This window comes from Podarcis bocagei, assembly GCF_964188305.1.
Source record: "Podarcis bocagei genome assembly, chromosome: 4".
NCBI classification, from domain to species: Eukaryota; Metazoa; Chordata; class Lepidosauria; order Squamata; family Lacertidae; genus Podarcis; species Podarcis bocagei.
Genome location: NC_138128.1, coordinates 66918908 through 66937981, shown reverse-complemented (window position 1 = coordinate 66937981; position 19074 = coordinate 66918908). Strand labels below are relative to the sequence as shown.

General features: G+C 45.1%; 1 protein-coding gene across 1 annotated transcript in view; it reads right to left on the bottom strand.

Moving 5' to 3' along the window:
- ANKRD1 (ankyrin repeat domain 1) overlaps positions 1 to 18988 on the bottom strand; it is a 209111-nt gene extending 190123 nt beyond the window's left edge. The window contains exon 1 of the mRNA XM_081189804.1: positions 18939 to 18988. The gene's annotated coding sequence lies outside the window, so the exon portion shown is untranslated. The remainder of the gene's footprint in view (positions 1 to 18938) is intronic.
- Between the last annotated feature and the right edge of the window lie 86 nt (positions 18989 to 19074).

The window sequence follows — 19074 nt, the reverse complement described above, 5'->3', positions numbered from 1 at the left end:
AGGGTCTCTCATGGGAAATGTGTGTATGTCTATATAATCAGCTGTCTGATTCCATTAACATGCCAGAATTGAAAATCACTTTAAAGCTGTTATTCCCCCTGCTTCTTTTTTGTCATGTACATGCACTTAGTATAGTACAAGCCTCCCACAGACACTGTGGAAATCATCTACAGTACCTGGTTAAGTCACTTGCTCCTCCTTTATTTCAAACTTGCATCTCTCTTACCCTGGGAATATGGGAAGCACAATGTCTTCTTTGAGCTTTCACCCTCAATTCAACACAGGCCTTGTTGTTTATTTATTCATCCATTCATTTGCGTGGGAAGCTTAGATCTCGCTTTATTCTTCAAACAAATTTGAGGCAGCTACCAGTCGGAAATCACAACACGCAATTCAACTGAATCATAAATCAAAACATTAGCAAAAAGCAAGACCACACAAACAACTACAAAACTGACATAAGACTCAGAACTCCATGTAGGCATGCCTACAACTTGGGGGCTTAGCTGCGGGGAGCCCTGAGGCACGAATCTGTCTCCAATGCCCATTAACATCCATAGGAAGCCATTCAGAGCAATCGTCAGGAGGTTTAGGGCACAGTGTCCTCAGCATGCAGAGAGCCACAGTTCCTCCTTGGCAATCTCTTAGGTGGGGTTAGCAAACTGAGATGCAGCCCCTCATACACCAGGCATAGCACCGTTTGATCTGGCACAGAGGCAGATGTTAGAAACATAGAGAATGTCAAGGGAGACTAAGAAACAAAGATGCAAACAGGATTTTCTGGCTCCAGTTTATGCATGTCAATTGGGCCCTCACCACCCTGCAAAAAAGGACACAAATGTGCATCTTTGTGCCCTCATTTGTGGATAGGCCAGGAAGACGCTGCTAGCATTGCCTGGATGGAAGGAAGACAGGCATCTTTCCAAGTTTTTTGTCCCGTCTTTCGATTGAGGCGGTGGCTTACAATGCTTGCTAAAATTGCTTCCCCCAATGCTAACATTGCTAAGACTGTTTCACTAAATTGAAGTGCACAAAAGAATATAGGTAAAGGTAAAGGGACCCCTGACCATTAGGTCGAGTCGTGACGGACTCTGGGGTTGCGGCGCTCATCTCGCTTTATTGGCCAAGGGAGCCGGCGTACAGCTTCCGGGTCATGTGGCCAGCATGACTAAGCCGCTTCTGGCGAACCAGTACAGCACACGGAAATGCCGTTTACCTTCCCGCCGGAATGGTACCTATTTATCTACTTGCACTTTGACGTGCTTTCGAACTGTTAGGTTGGCAGGAGCAGGGACCAAGCAACGGGAGCTCACCCCGTCGTGGGGTTTCGAACCGCTGACCTTCTGATCGGCAAGTCCTAGGCTCTGTGGTTTAATCCACAGCGCCACCTGCGTCCCACAAAAGAATATAGCATGGCACAATTCTATCCCTTCCCCTGACAGTGGGGTCAACCGAAAGGGAAATAGGATGGTGGGGAGCAGGGCTGTTTAAAATTTTTTTACGTAAAAGCAATGACTAAGATAATTCTCAATCTGTGGTTTGGAGCTAAGAAAGCTCCATATTGGGCTTGAGCAAAAATGGCTTGAAGCAGAAATAAACTCCTACTTTTCTGTTTCCTTCCTTTGAAAAGCATATGCAGGTGCCAGTAATTCCTGGCTCATTTACTAGATTTTATCTGTCTTCTCCCACCCCTTCAAACTCATTTTTATCTTTAAGATTCCAGTATATTTGCTTTGGCTCTATCCCAAGGGAGGCAGCTTCGCCCTCTTGTCTTGGCATGCACTTAGTTAATGAAACTCCAGGCCTCGCCTTCAGAAGGATTCCTTCCCATTGGCAACACCTTTTATGTTGTATTTAAAAAGTGGGTCAACCTGAAAACTCTCCATCTACATTTGATTTATAGCAAATGTAATAGGGGAAAAGACTGACGTAGCAGAAGAGGGTTTCTTGCATATTTGGTCCCATTAGCACTGGTGAACCATTGTTTTTCCACAGTTTCCAAACACCACTATTTTTATCTTATAAAATCCAGTCTTACACACTTTTTAGCTTTTAGCTCCCAGTTCCAAAACTGTTGCAGAGAAAGGACACACAAAATACTGCTTTATTCTTCAACATCCATCCCTGTGCCAAAGACCCTTCTGCAATTTTATTTAGAACTCAGTCTCATTTGGTAAAGGTCCTCTGCAATGCTAATTAAAAGGTTCCTCACAACTTCTGATGTTTTGGTTGTTTCTTGCTGAGAATGGCAGTGAGGTTTCTGTGAGTAGCTTAATTCCCCATAAACAGTTTATGTGCATTGCCTCTCTGTGATAGTTCCTGTTCCCATGAGGGAGGAGAGACTTTGATTTCCAATTACTTCTTGCTATTGTTTTTGAAATAGACCCTGACAAGAAAATAATAATAATAATAATAATAATAATAATAATAATAATAATAATAATAATACTACAGGAAATTAGGAATTAAAACTCCTTTTTCCCATTGCAAACATGGTCACTGCAGCAGCAGCAGCAGCAACAACAACAATTTTGGCTACGTTTGCACCATACATTGAATACACTCCAAAGAATCCTGGGAACTGTTGTTTGTTACAGGTGCTGAGAATTTCCCTCACCGAGCTACAATTCCCAGAGTGCCCTGGGAAGAGGGATTGACTGTTTAAGCCACTTCGGAAATCTGTGCTCTTAGTAGTAGTAGTAGTAGTAGTAGTAGAATAATAATAATAATAATAATAATAATAATAATAATAATAATAATAATAATAATAATAATAATAATATATTTATACTCCACCCATCTGGCTGGGTTTCCCCAGCCACTCTGGGCGGCTTCCAACAAAATATTAAAATACAGTGGTCTGTTAAACATTAAAAGCTTCCCTAAACAGGGCTGCCTTCAGATGTCTTCTAAAAGTCTGGTAGTTGTTCTTCTCTTTGACATCTGGTGAGAGGGCATTCCAAAGGGCAGGAGCCACTACCGAGAAGGCCCTCTGCCTGGTTCCCTGTAACTTGGCTTCTCGCAGTGAGGGAACCACCAGAAGGCCCTCGGCGCTGGATCTTAGTTTCTGGGCTGAATGATGGGGGTGGAGATGTTCCTTCAGGTATACTGGACTGAGGCCGTTTAGGGCTTTAAAGGTCAGCACCAACACTTTGAATTGTGCTCGGAAACGTTCTGGGAGCCAATGTAGATGTAGTATAGGCATATGTAAAGAAACAAAAACAAACACCAGTATTCAGAAGCGGTCATTTCCATGGGTGATTCCTGCCGGCTTCAAGGTCCTTCATGATGATGATGTGGACCTTGGTACGAAAACATTGGAAGCTGGTGTATTTTCAGTTGTGAGTCTCCAAGTCAGGTGACCACATACAAAGACAAGGCTCTTCTGTTTTTTAACTGTTGTGTAAGAAGAGGGAACTTTGTCAAATGCTGTTTTTCTCAACTCTGCTTGAACAGCTGATCCTGCAAAAATTCTTCTTCTTCTTCTTCTTCTTCTTCTTCTTCTTCTTCTTCTTCTTCTTCTTCTTCCATATTAAAGGTACATGACTCCCACCTTCCTTTGCATCCGATCATCCTATCTACTTGGGCACAAGACACTAATGTTTTGCTGACTCTGCAAGAGATGCAGACGGCATATTGATTATTCTGCTTCCAGGATGGGGTCTGATGCTCAAAATGCCATACTGGAAGTCAATAGTTGATAGAGAGATTATATTTTTTTTGGTTAAAAATCAGACTCCATATGAAAATGAGAATAATGCTCATTTTGTACAAGGTATGTGTGATTGATATCAATATTCATATAACAAATCAAGGAGCTAGGGTTTCATTGCCAATTTGGTGAAAATGAGTGGGTGTCAAAGAGAGAGCCAGCAGTAAATCACACTACTGCAAGCTGGAGTTCACAGGATATTCACAGATTTGACAGAATGTCAGGCCTAATAAGCACAGCAGCTCATCCCCAGTGGGTCTCCCCCCACAACCCATGAATCAGTTGCCAAAACTGAAAGTCCCTTTCTCCTCACAATCAGTGCTTTCCCCCCTAAAATACAGTGGTACCTCTGGTTAAGAACTTAATTCGTTCCGGAGGTCCGTTCTTAATCTGAGGTACCACTTTAGCTAATGGGGCCTCCCGCTGCTGGCGGGCCGCCACCACGCGATTTCTGTTCTCATCCTGAAGTAAAGTTCTTAACCTGAGGTACTACTTCCAGGTTAACGGAGTCTGTAACCTGAAGCGTTTGTAACCCAAAGAGTTTGTAACCCGAGGTACCACTGTAATGTTTTGGGGTACTCTCATTTGGACTCAAGAAAACCACCATTTTATCGTTCAAATTGGAAAAAATAAATACAATATATGGACCAAAGTTCAAAGATTCACAAAATATTTAGGGGTATGCGTACCCCTGCGTACCCCCCCCCCCCAGAAAAAAGCACTGCTCACAACCATCTAAGTCACCTGCTTTCCAGAGCTTTTTCCAAGCAATCGGAGACTGTGCCTGCATGAAGCACTGCATGAAGCTCCTCTACCCTTTTCATGCTTCTTCTGGTTCTGGGAGACCAGGAGGGAGAAGAGCTTGTCAAAGCAGGAGGGGGAAGAGACCCATGACTCTTCACCAGTCTGACTTTCCCCTCGCCTGTTCAGCTTCCGCCTCAGATTCTAGACTGTTCTCTGCCACAGACTCTCCAAGCTCACTAAACCCTGTTACCTCTTCAGCTTCTGACACCTCCTGCCCACTGTCTTCTCCTTCTCCCTCTGACCAACTCATCATTGTCCCACCGCCATCCCCCAGGCTCTGAGCCTTCTTCCCTTGGTGGTTCCCCCCACCATTCCTCTGCGTCCAACCAGTCCATGGCATTGGAAGGGTGGGAGTTAATGCTGTTACGTAATTCTCTCCATGCCAAGTGCAAAAGAGCTGTTGTGAATTCTACTTCTTCTCATTTATGCCCAGGGGCTGCAAATCAACCTATGTGGTAGAAGCACAAATATCATTCTACCCACTGCCCACTGCTAAGGTGAAAAAGAAATGTGTCAAATTGTTTATGTGTGACTTAACTCAGAAAAATCCAGTGATGCAGCCTACAGCGGTATCGGATTTAAACATATCAGGAGTTGCTTCAGGATGCAGAATAAACTGGAGTGTGTACATAGCCAATGACGCAAGTTTGCTCAGTGTTTTCTGTCTGCTGGCAATGAACAAGAAGAAAATACACACCGCAATACCCTGTGATATGCCACAGAAACTGGGAAGGTTTCTACAGGACATGCACAATATGATTGTACTGGAAATTTCTGTAGAAGACTGTCACTACAACATTGGTTTGTCTCTATGGGTAAAACTCCAAGGAATGTAGCATTTTATATTTATATATGATACACAGATTTGATGTTATCTGATTTGATTGAATGCTTCTAATAATTTACAGAACCTAGGCAAATTGGTAGGTTAGTCTCAAGACTTCACATTTAAAAACAAAACAAAACCCAAAGCAGCCCAAACAGGCTGCAAGTTTGATCAAAGAAAGGGTGACCTGGAAGAGAGTCCTTAATGCTTTCCCTTCCAGGTTATTTAATTCCAACCAATCTATAGATCACTTCATAACATAACACCTTGGAAGTGGTGTACAAATTACAAACAGAATAAAATGCAGGTTCTAAAAAACAACCAATAATAGAACTCTAAAACCAATAAAAACAACAAAACAATTTCTGCAAGTATTCCATAAACAACTGGGTCACACCTCAGGAAAAGCCTTCTTAAACAAATTTCTCCAGTTGATGCCTAAACATCAAGACACTAGGTGCCTGCCTGATATTGGCTGGTACAGTGGTACCTCAGGTTAAGTACTTAATTCATTCCGGAGGTCCGTTCTTAACCTGAAACTGTTCTTAACCTGAAGCACCACTTTAGCTAATGGGGCCTCCTGCTCCTGCGCGCCGCTGGAGCACGATTTCTGTTCTCATCCTGAAGCAAAGTTCTTAACCCGAGGTACTATTTCTGGATTAGCGGAGTCTGTAACCTGAAGCATCTGTAACATGAAGTGTATGTAACCCGAGGTACCATTGTAATTTATTCCAAGGGGTCGGAACTGCAACACTTAAAGGCTGGTTTCTAAGTGCTTGGTGGGGTTAGCTCAAAATCTGCAGACTTCTTTTTCACTTCTGTAGGTGAAAAAGCAGCTGGGCTATGAGCTGGAAAAATGTCCCAAAGGGCAAGAAATAAGAAGGGATCTCTCTTCACTCTTCCTCTGCTCTGGTACAGTCTGCCCAGGCTGGTAATACAAATAACACAGAAACAAATCACAGGCAATAAATGCATGTCACATGTAATTTGAACCTGAGACTTATCTGGAAGTAGCTATCACTGAACCTCCGATGTATAACTTACAGAAATAAGACCTGATTAGATCTGGGTCACATTAAAGAGGCCGTAAACTAACAGGTATTTAGCTTATCATTATAGTTTTAGTACCACAGGCAAGGGGAAGATGTGATATGAATTGGGGTTTTTTAATTAAAAAAACAACCTCACGCACTAAAATGTCTTAGCCCATCTTTCCTCAAGGATGTTCCATTTGTTCATATAAACAGACATGTAAACACAGCTAGTGACAGGAACAAAATCAGAATTAAGGGAGTTCAGTTTGCAAAGCTTTACCCTAACGCAAGATGGATGCCAACCCTTTCGAATTCAGACTCAGCTTGTATTGGGGTTCAGCTCTGCTAGCCTGCCAGCTCTCCTGCCCTGCCCACCAACCCTCCCCTTCTCCAAAACCTACCAGGCAGGGCAGGGCAAATGCAATGGCAGGGACTCTCTGGGGGTCTCCATACAACACCTCCTCCCTCCCAATGCCACAAGTCCTGCAAAAAGGGTATCCTCTGGATGTTTGACGACAACTCTCATCATTCCTGACCACTGGGACTAATAGGGACTGTAGTTCAACAAGATTTGAAGGGCAAGATGTTTGATACCTTTGTCCAGTGACACCATCAGAAGCACCACGAGTTGTTCCAACTGGGAACTCGTCTCAACAATGTTTTCTGGGAAGCCCAATTCCAAATCAAGCTGAGAGCTGATCACCCAGCAGAGAAAAAGGGAAGCAATGTCTGAACAAATGTATTAATGACCAACATTTACACACACACACACACACACACACACACACACACACACACACACAAAGAAGACACGAGCATAATAATAATCTATTATTTATATGCCACCCATCTGACATACTGTTTAATTCCTGAGCCCTTCATTCTTGACCAGGATCAACATGCCATTTTAAAGCTATTTTTGTTCAGGTTTCATTTGCTCGTGTTATCCCAGTGAATGCTGAACAAGGCCACGGTATGTGAAACAGATCCAGGAAGCTATTTAATCAAGATCAAAGCCAGCTTTTATCAGGCAAGACCATTTATATTGGCAATTTTTTGAAGGTCACTGACTAACCATTCACAAATCAGGGGAGCTATCCAGCTAACTCCTTCTTTACTCTGGACATTGCTTCTGAGATTGTAGCCTTCTGGTAAAAAACAAATTGTTAAACTTTAACTCACCTTCAAGGGACTTTTGAGTTTCCCTATGAAAAGCAAGGAAATATCTATATTTTTAGTGCTGTGAATGTTAGCAAACAACTGAACACTCCCATCCCTTTGATTTGCAATACTTTGTGAGGGGTGGAGTATTTGCCTCTAGTAAAATAGTCCAACTAGCCTGATTTCTGCTCTACTGTAAACTTCTTTTCATAGTTCTATTATCCACAAGGTCATTAGTAATCTTAAATTAACTAAGACAGGAATAATTAATAGTACCTGATCTCTTAATTATCGAAAGGAAAGTGTGAGCGGCGGACAGGTTTCTCTTTGGTTTTCCCCCTCAGCCCTGCTCTCCAATTATGCTTGAATTTCTTTCTTCCTTTACTTTGGGGGTTAACCATAATGAGCATTACATCTGCAATGGCACTTTTTATTTTTGCAAAGGACAGTTGGCAGCCATGTTGGGACTGAACTTTGTTTGGAACTGCCACTGCCGGTGCAGACGTTAACATTAATAATGATCAGTTCCAAAAGAAGAAGAAGAAGAAGAAGAAGAAGAAGGAGGAGGAGGAGGAGGAGGAGGAGGAGGAGGAGGAGGAGGAGGAGGAGGAGGAAGGGATTTGCAATCAACATGTACTGTTTTGCTCCTGAAAGACTGTGGAAGGGGCAGTTTCTGCCTGTGTGGCCTGTGTAGCCATGAGTGAGTGTTTGTGAAAATTATATCCTGCGTGTGTTGCACTGTTGAGCTGCATCAAAATGCTGGGGTTTGTCACAAGGTCAAGAGGCGCAGCCATTCAGTTCAGCACCTGCTTTGCATGCAGAACGCCCAAGTTCAATCTTCAGCAGCCCAAGGTAGGGCTGAGAAGGACCTCTCTCTGAATCACTTCCAGTCAAAGTAAGCAGTAGTCAGCTAAAAGGACACAGTTGCCTGCCTCATGCACCAGTTTTCTATGTCCCATTGTTCTGTGGATAGGCATCATGATGTAATTAGCAACTTGCGTACAACAGGCCTGTTCTTCGCACCGACTACATGCTTATGTATGTAGGTATCTGTTTGACATGTCCAGGTCGATGAAGACTTTGATCATAATAAGAAGTAGATAATGCAGAACTCAGAGGTACACTAAAATGGCTACATGCCCAGAGCAGGCCATTGCCAAGGGATCCATAAAAGGATCGTGCTTACAGTTCTGCATGCATAGCGCAGTGATAATGTGCATACCTCGGGGGCGAGAGATCCCAGGTTGAGTCCTTAGCACCACCGGTTAAAAGTAACTCAGATACAAGGGACAGGACTGGAATGGGAAAGACTTCCGTCAGAAGCTTTGGATCAGAAAACACAGCATTGCCTGGGCTATGTGGAGCATTTTCCTAATCTGAGTCAGACTATGGCAGGTTCATACACATAGGGCTGCCATACATCCAGAATTTCCTGTACATATCTGGGATTCATCTGTCAGAAATTGTGGCTGGGCGGAATTTGCTAAGCTTGGTAAAAATGTCAGGGGAAACCCAGGCATATGACAACTCATGTTGAAAATGTTGACTTTTTGGCGAATTTCCTATAAAAAACCCCTGGAGATTTTGCAAAAAAAATTAAAAATCTTAACAACTTTGGGCCAAAAAGAAAGAAGTAGCCCTGTGGTAACCCTAATACATCGCTAATACATCATTCTGAACAGAACTCCATATTAACCCATTTGTGCACTGAGATTACTGAATCAGGCAGAAGATACATGAAATAAATTGTGGTGTGGCTCATTAGCTGAAAGCCAAAAAAGGGGGAAAGGAATTTTTGTGATACTGCACAAGTCAGAATTCAACTTTCCAAAAAGTCAATACCCGAAGGCAACTACCGATGCAGTCTGTAACAAATGCTTCTGTATGTGTGGATTAGGACAAGCACGAATACACTTCTTTTTGATGTTAGCTGCGTGCAGACTTCAACACCCTGAAGAAAATAAGCTAATGATTCACGTGCTGCAAAACAATTATTTGCGCTCCCCAACTGGGCCTCTCGGAAGACATTGCATGTGCATAACTTTCCATGTAGTTTGGCTGCTGTCCCAGTAGGACAATGAACTCGGAAATATGTGCCGTGGAGAGAGCTGGTTGCGCTTGATCATTTTCTATTACACAGCCTTGAACTTAAAAAAACTGCTCATGTACCACAGAGGCAAGCACCTCGGCCTGCCATCAGAATTTAGACACCTGACATAGGCATAAACATAATTAAGACTTTAAAAATAAATAAATCATAGAGCGCTTCCAGATGACCTGTTTATTGCATATTCATCCTGATTGGTTTGCAGGGAGATTAAATGACGTTCTGTCGAAGTGTTATCCTTCACTTCCCAGTTAAGGTCTATCACTTCCCTTATAGCAAAAAGTCTGATCCTTTGGGGAAGTGAGTTCGTTGAACAAGATCTCCCCCGTGACCTAGAGGAAGGGCCATAGCTCTGTGATAGAGAATCTGCTTTGCGTTCAAAATATCCCAGTATCAATCCTTGGCATCTACATGAAAGGCTAGCAAAGACTTTTTGTCCAAAACTCTGTAGAGCTGACTCGCAGTCAGGGTAGAAAATGCTAAACTAAACAGACCGGAAGCATCCACAGACATATGTATTTTTGGGGTGGTAGCTTAACTCTGTAGCATTTTGGTCTACCCCCAAACATGTTCCATGTGATAAACAAGAAAATACTTAAAGATCCTGTGTTCTCTGTAGCATACATTTGTAATGTGCAGTATAAATAGATACCGTATTTTTCGCACCATAGGACGCACCGGACAATAGGACGCACCTTGTTTTAGAGGGGGGGGAAAGGGAAAAAAAATTCTCCCCCTCTCTGCCCAGCACCCCTTCAGCGAAGAGGCAGGAGGCGCTGCGCAGAGAAGGGGGAAATTTCCCCCTTCTTGTTTTCCTGCTCTAAAACAAGGTGCCGTTTAAGGTGCGTTCAGGCGGCTACCTTGGAAGCCTGGAGAGCGAGAGGGGTCAGTGTGCACTGACCCCTCTCGCTCTCCAGGCTTCAAGTTCCTTTCGACCTGCTCTTTGGGGCTGGGAGGGGGAAGCCCACCACCAGCCCCAAAGAGCAGGTCGGGGAGTGGGGAAAGGCGCGCAGCGGAGAGGCTCCTGCCATAGCCCCCCGCGCGCTCTCCAGGCTGGAGAGATGACACACAGCTATAGAGGCTCCTGCCGTAGTCGCGCGTCACCTCTCCAGCTGGGAGAGGGTCGCGGGGGGGCTTGTTTAGCTAAAGAAGCCCCCCACAACCCTCTCCCGGCTGGAGAAGTGGTGTGTGGCTAAAGAGGCTCCTGCCATAGCTGCGCGCCACCTCTCCAGCAGGGAGAGGGTCACGGGGCTATGGCTTCTTTGCTCCATAGGACGCACACACATTTCCCCTTCATTTTTGAAGAGGAAAAAGTGCGTCCTATAGAGCGAAAAATACGGTAATTTTCCCCACATCCATTTTAGGGACTCATTTGTGTAGGTGAAATAGCTTTTGATTTATGCTTTTCGTGAAAGAGGAAACTGAAAAATGCACTCCTTGGGGATTAAAAACTAAGTGTGTTGAAAATATTTATAAGTACAAGCATATGACAAGTATGCCTCTAGCAAGGTTTCTTGACAAAATGTTAGGCCCAGTGGGAACACAGCATTGTTACCTCAGAGGAGCTACAGCAACAGTGAGTATTCCATACAAAAAGTTCTACAGCCATATATAGTGGCCCATCAGGAGTCCTTTATCTGTTTATGTTTATAAACAGATATCTGTTATAAACCTTTATCTGTTTATATCCCACAAGGATTGTCAGGTACCTAAAAAGCCTGGCATAGATAGATAGATAGATAGATAGATAGATAGATAGATAGATAGATATGTCATAGCTACAGAGCCATGTAGATGCTTTAGGCAAATGCATTCTAGGTTCAGGCTCCTACTTGGAAATGATGCTGAGCCTTCATTTACTCTCTTATAGGCTCTGAGATAATTGCTTCCTTCAAAATGAGATGTAATTACTCCCTCCCATGCCTAAAGAAAGAGCCTGACAAAAAGCGAGTTATCCACGCTCTTCCTGCAAGAGCATTTCGTCATTCAGTTGGTAAGAGGTGGCTCCTTCTCTACTGAGCGAGGCTGCTGCTCGCTTGCTTGAACAAGTGTGGCCAGATTTATTCCTTTGTTCTGCGGGCTTTGCCCCACACCCCATCATGATGCGCCTCAGTCCCTTCTCAGGTTGTTTCCACACACAGCTGCTTCTCCCACAGGCAAAGCCATCTCCAGGTCTGTTGGCTGTCACAGGCAAGCGGCCTGCAATCCCTTCCCCTGTTGAAACCACACTGCTCTCTCGCTTGTAAAGAAAGCATTTGACAGGTTATAGGGTGGCTTTTCTTCTTGTTTAAAAGCTGGGTGCAAAATAAATTTGAGGTGTGCACAGTCTATGCAGATCATCCATCATATCAAATATATGGCTTCTTGTTTAGAAATTCACTGACCTCCATGAGATACTGAGGGGAGGGAAAAGTTTTCCCAGACTTTGCCCAGGATTCAAGTCCTCAGGTTCACCCATGAATATGTACTGAAGACAGGTTTGGGCCTGGATATATGTAAGTTCACTTATTCTCCAGGGACTCCATGACCAGTTAAGGCCTACCACTACCTCAACAGCTCCTCAGTTTCCACAGAGCACCCCAAGAATGCCAAAAGCATCATGATAAATTTCTTGGTTTATATGAATAGAAAGAAAGAATTGAATAGCATAAAATTACACATTGCGTGCATATAGTTGCATACCTAGCCATCCCTATATGAATATCCTCTTCTTTTTGTGGCATGTGGTAAGCCCTGGGGTTTAAATAAGGGGCTGCCAGCTCTGCAACTGTAGACAGCTGACCTCAGTTTGAACCTGACTTATTTTTGCGCATGGCGCTTGTAAAGTGATAACTGGAGTGGGTGAGGGTTAAATTTTTTTTTATGATGCAGGCATGTTTAAAGCAGTGTTTCCCAACCGGTGTGCCGCAGCACAGTAGTGTGCCGCGAGATGTTGCCTGGTGTGCCGCGGCGGCGGCGGCTGCTACTGCAAAGCAGGGAGAGAAGGAGGCGGCGGCGGGGAGCCGGGCAGGGAAGTTGCTGCTGGGGATGAAGAGGCGGCGGCGGCGGGAGACGGACTTCTCTCCCTCTCTGGTGCTGCTGGCGTGAGGCGCTTGCCAGCCCACCGGCCCCTCCTGAGCGGGATATGGGTGGGCGGACGGGGTGGGTGGGGGAGAGGCGCCGGGCCCGCCTCGTGTCCTGACAGGAGCCGCCGCTGCGCCCGCCGGCGCCCTTGACGCGGCGCCCCTCATGCCGCCTCGAGAGGCGTTGGGGGGGCAGCGAGACTCCGCCGGGCCCCGCCCCTCCCTCCGCGCTCGGCTTCAGGGCTGTCTTGCGAGGGGGCGGCGGGAAAAGGCTCTGAGGAGAACCTCGCTCGCTGTCCCGCGTCGCTTTTCCTCACGTCGTTTTCCCTTTGCCTTGAGGGGACGGGGAGGTGAAGGGAGCCCGCCTTCCTCCTCGCACGTGGCGAGTCGTCGGTGGAGGTAGAGAAACCACGCACATTAGATCCTCCTTTCCCACACTGGATTCCGTCTTTCCCGTTTCTCTGCATGTGGCAAACACCTCCTAAATGCCGACCGCTGTGCAAAACTACACACAGTGATCAGGACGAGACATTAAAAAAGAACCAAGTCGCTTCTTTCTAACCAGGTGTTCTTCCACTTCACACGTCCTTTTAAACCCATATTTATAAAATAACAAGGCGGCTGTTCAAAGCATATGTTTGATTGAATTAGGCTACTCATCTGGTGCCTTTGAAAGGCTGGCTGCTGATGAAATATTTATTTCATTTTCCTCATTTCCCCCCTCACAGCTCCCCCAAACTGTCCCCCCTCCCACTCGCCGAGAACTGTTTTCAAAAACTGCCGAAGTGGAGCAAAGAGAATGATGCCTTTTTAAGGGGGCGGGGGGGATGCTATTATAACCAGAGCTACAGAATCATTTGGGGGCATGAATATTCTTCAAGGCACAGAGCACCTAGAGTCCTTTTAAATATTTCTAACTTTCACTCTCTCTGCTACCCCATGGTGCTACATTAGCAACACGGATATCTCATCAGCAAAAATGTAGCTTCCTCTGGGGGAGAGGAAAGCTGTTGATTGGCGCCTCTCTCTCTCTCTCTCTCTCTCTCTCTCTCTCTCTCTCTCTCTCTCTCTCTCTCTTAAAGCAAAATTCGAATACATAGTTAAAGGATACCTTTAATAGGACAACCAAAGCTCACAGTGTGATATGTGAACTTCCTGACCACTCAAGACTGTTTCCCAAGTTGATGCTCAAAACATATTTTTTTTAAGTTACACTAGCTTGTCTGCAGGAGTTGCTGAAAGGAGGCATCCCTCCAAGTGCTGTAAGGACTCCACTCCAGATTTATGTGGAGTTTACTCCTCTTTCTTTTCTTCTCCAGAAGATGCCGCACAAGGCAGTGGGTAAGGATTTTTGCTCGGGTTTACTCCCACAGCTTTTCTCAAGAATCAGTAGAGCTGCAAGGCAGCAGAAGTTTAGGATCAGAGTTTTCCTTCTCCTAGATATTCATAATAATAATAATGGTTTGAAATTTAAGACTCCCCCCCCCCAAGGAAAAGGCACTTTCTTGCCCTGCCCGTGGACCAGGAGGTCGCGGCGGGCGAGGCCTTCAGCAGCGGGGCCCTTATTTGCGCTGCCAGCCTGACCTTCACCTTCTTACATATAGAGAGGAAAGGAGACGCGGAGGTGCAAAGGCTTGCGGGGCAGAAGTAAGCCCCGCTGAGTTCATCAGGGGTGCCAACGTGAATACAGTATGATATGGGGGGGTGGAGGCAAGTAAACCCCGCCCTGCATAGTTGATCACATTGGCAATGCCCATCAACTGGGGGACTGGCCCCCTCAAATGTTTTATTGGGGGACCTGAAGCAGTGGCGTAGCGTGGGGGTGCAGGGGGGCCGGGCGCAACATCTTGAGGGGGCGCGCTCGCACTCGAGTGCTAAAATCCACGGGTTAGGGGGCACAAATTATTTGCTTTGCCCAGGTGCTGACAACCCACGCTACGCCACTGGTCATCGGCTCCGGTTGTTGCCTTTCTCCACCGAGGTCAGTGGACCTTGCGCCCGGTGGACATGAGCCAACAGTGTGACGCGGCAGCTAAAAAAGCCAATGCAATTCTGGGCTGCATCAATAGGAGTATAGCATCTAGATCAAGGGAAGTAATAGTGCCACTGTATTCTGCTCTGGTCAGACCTCACCTGGAGTACTGTGTCCAGTTCTGGGCACCACAGTTCAAGAAGGACACTGACAAACTGGAACGTGTCCAGAGGAGGGCAACCCAAATGGTCAAAGGCCTGGAAACGATGCCTTATGAGGAACGGCTAAGGGAGCTGGGCATGTTTAGCCTGGAGAAGAGGAGGTTAAGGGGTGATATGATAGCCATGTTCAAATATGTAAAAGGATGTCACATAGAGGAGGGAGAAAGGTTGTTTTCTGCTGCTCCAGAGAAGCGGACACGGAGCAATGGATCCAAACTACAAGAAAGAAGATTCCACCTAAACCTTAGGAAGAACTTCCTGACAGTAAGAGCTGTTTGACAGTGGAATTTGCTGCCAAGGAGTGTGGTGGAGTCTCCTACTTTGGAGGTCTTTAAGCAGAGGCTTGACAACCATATGTCAGGAGTGCTCTGATGGTGTTTCCTGCTTGGCAGGGGGTTGGACTCGATGGCCCTTGTGGTCTCTTCCAACTCTATGATTCTATGATTCTATGACCCCGAGCCTAGGCTTCCTTCCCGCACCCCGCTTTCCGAAGACCGCACACCAGTTGGGCCAGTACATATTCCCCTCCCGTGACTGGAGCGGAATAGCCCTTTCTCTTCTTCCCCAACCCTTGTCGTTGGAGGAGTCCCTCAGTCCCTCGCTTTGCTGCCTCCTCCCCCCCCACCCCCAAAGCTTGGAGGTTCCCCGGCAAGGGGGAGGGAAAAAATTGAAAGTTACACTTTCGTGCGTCCCTCCCGGCGTGACGCTGCGCGCTGACGTCACGGGGCTGTAATGGTGGTGTGCCTCGAGATTTTTTTCATCAAACAAGTGTGCCTTTGCCCAAAAAAGGTTGGGAAACACTGGTTTAAAGTACAGATCTGCCAGTGCTAAATGCAGGAGGTGTTTTGAAATTCAGGGCTTCTGTGTTTCTGTGCCCCTCGAAATAGTATCTGTAGTAGCTCACAGAAAAATGGCAAAGCACAAGAGCTGAAAGTCTCTGTTCATAATATATTTTTTTAAAAAAATTATTCATGCCTGGCAGCCCGATTCCATCCAGGGAGGAAACCCTGCCAAAGTAAATAATTCCAGAGAGACCAGAGATAAGAAAGAGGCAAAGGAAGGGGTCTTAGCAGAAATTACTGGGCTATAAAGAATAACAAGAACTTCAGAGAGGTTAAATCTTACTTGCAGATATAGAAGCCTCCAACAGACAGCTAGTGTGCTTAATTCAGGCAATGGGGAGGTATTGGAGACACCCACCATTTGACTCTCTTTGCATTCAAGTTCTGGGGAGGGGGAGGAATGAAAGGCAGTGTCTAGACTTATCAAAAGACCTCTGAGCTGTAGATGCAGACCTACATGGTTCCAGCAAAATTCCAGCTGCTGTTTGCATCTTGGTAACCTCCACGGTTACTGTAAGGTTTAAAAGAATTAACAAAATTCCATAGAAACTTTGTCTTGAGGAATGTTAAGTACTGAGTTTCTTTTGGGGTGGGGTTCCTACTTACTGTGGATGTACTTATTAAAATGAAGGTAATTTAATAAAGATGATGAAAGTGTCCTTTAAAATATTATGATAAAGCAGGATGAGAAAACTTGTTTTAGCAAGAGAGACGCAATCGCTTTGGGGCAATCTTTGCGGGTCAGGTGGGGTGTTACATGCTAGCAAGGGGCAGGATCCAAACCAAAGGTGATGCCAGGGAGCAAAGCTGCATGCAACGTGCTTTCATAGCCACACCACATTAACACAGCTCATGCACATAAATTCATCTGCGCATCCACACCTGTGACCTAGATGCTTTTGGACTGCTATATCCTCTGTGAAAGTGTGTCAACAGAATTTTGTTGCTTTTCTTCAGTGGTACTTCATATATATATATATATATATATATATATATATATATATATATATATTGCTTCTTTCTGACTTAAATTCAGTTGTATTCCAAGGGCTTTGAGCAGGTGGCTCCAAGGCTGCTTTATGAGATAAAGCATGGAAAGGTCCCCATTCCCAGGACCTCACAGTCTAAATATTCATAAGACACAGAAAGCCAAGGCACAGAAGAGGAAGCACCAGCTCAGCAGCATCTGAATTTGAGTAGATAGTAGTCACGGCATAATGTGGTACTTAGGCTGAAGTCACACAATAATTTCAGAGAGCTGGAAGTGGTCTGAAAGAGGTGTGTCTTCTTCTGCATCCATATTTTATTTGTCCCACTGTCATCTCTGATCAAACAGGGTTGGTAAGGTTTTAACCTGTTTAGCTGAGGGGCTCAGCATACATAGTTTCCCAACAACACTGGGTTTTTTTAAATCTAGTTACATTGAATCACATTCTGTCATTTCATACATCCCCCTATTGCTTTCCCCACTTAAATTCATTTTCTCATTCTTCTCCCATGGTTTTCCCATTTCCAATACAGTGCTACTTCGGGTTAATAACTTAATTCGTTCTGGAGGTCCGTTCTTAAGCTGAAACTGTTTTTAACCCGAAGCACCACTTTAGCTAATGGGGCCTCCTGCTGCCGCTGCTATTTCTGGGTTAGTGGAGTCTGTAACCTGAAGCGTATGTAACCTGAAGCGTATGTACCGGTAACCCGAGGTACCACTGTACCTGCAAAGAAGGAGACTGCAGGGGAAAAGCACCGAGAAGGAACTGCAGACAGATTTGTTCCCTACTACCATAACAACCTGCATATTGTTGATATAATTCATTCCTGTAAATTAAGCACGGTTATAACACACTGTATCCCTCCTAAGTATTTAGACACCAAGCTAACACTAGCAGGTTCCATATACACTGCTGATGACAGAGAAAGGTTTTGTAAACTAACCAGAAAAAGAAGAAGGCCCAACCATTTTGAATGCCTTTCTAGGCCTCTAACAGATGCGTGGTCTGGAGAAATCAGCCAATCAAGCTTTTTACTACATAGAGATGCACATCATCGCCTGCTAACATCAAATCAAGCTGCTGTTAAAGGCATTAAAACAGGTGACAGCTCCTCTAGTGAGGAGGCAGTTGCTTAATTTAGATTCTGCAACACTGGGGGAGGGGAGTAGGGCAATTTTATACATGAGGTTTAAATTAGTGTTTGCTTAAGTTAACGCACGTGGTGAACATAAAACCTGTGTTGGCTGCAGTGCACATGGACAGGACAATTCCATCTGTGGAAATAGCACTGTATTCAACTGGCCTTACTACCTGGTAAGTGGGTTTAGCATTATAGCCTTATAGCACCATCTCCTACATTTTTGCTTGGAAATAATTCCCATATGAATTCATATCTTTTTGACTAAAATGTGGGTTGTTGTTTTATTGCAACCCCTTAGTGTTTCTTGATATTGTTGTTCACACCCCAGTCTCTAAGGTTTCAGGAGACCCAGCCTCTTCCTTTCTCCACCTACTTGAAGCAAAGTACAGTCGTACTTTGGAAGTCAAATGGAATCTGTTCTGGAGGTCCGTTCGACTTCCAAAACATTCGGAAACAAAAGCACAGCTTCAGATTGGCTGCAGGAAGCTCCTGCAGCCACTTGGAAGCCCCGTAGGACATTTGGCTTCCAAAGAACGTTCTCAAACCGGAACACTCACTTCCTGGTTTGCGGCGTTTGGGAACCAAAACGTCTGAGTACCAAGGCGTTCGGGATCCAAGGTACGACTGTACATAGGAGATTGATACCATTTCTGTAAAACAAGCTTTACACAACACCTATACAGGCTGAGCATAAAATGGAAGGTTCAGGATTAACGCTCCAACATGTTCTGCTCCTGCATTAGTTTTCTAGGGTAGTCATGAAAGATTTCTGACAGAAAGCAAGCCTCTGCGCCTGTATTTTAGACTCCATATCCAGGACTGCCGGTCTTTATTCTCTTCTACATAGAGAACCTTGATGATGTTGTCTCCAGGAAAGGGAGGGGAAAGACATACACCCTTCCAAAAGAACATCCAGCTACTAGCTATGTGCAGCAACACATCACCTGTGCTTCGCCATCTCTTTACTTACGGCAAGGGCCCATTTCCCCAGCAAAAGGACACCTGGCAACATAAACTGCTTTGTCTCTTTTTAAAACCTCTCTCTTTTCTCTTCTCTCTCTCTCTCTCTCTCTCTCTCTCTCTCTCTGTGTGTGTGTGTGTGTGTGTGGTCCCTCCCTGCCCCCCGCCCCCAAAATAAATTTTGTAACTCTGGTCTCTTTTTACAACCAGAGTCACAATATTTTTGGGTTGGGGGAGGGACCA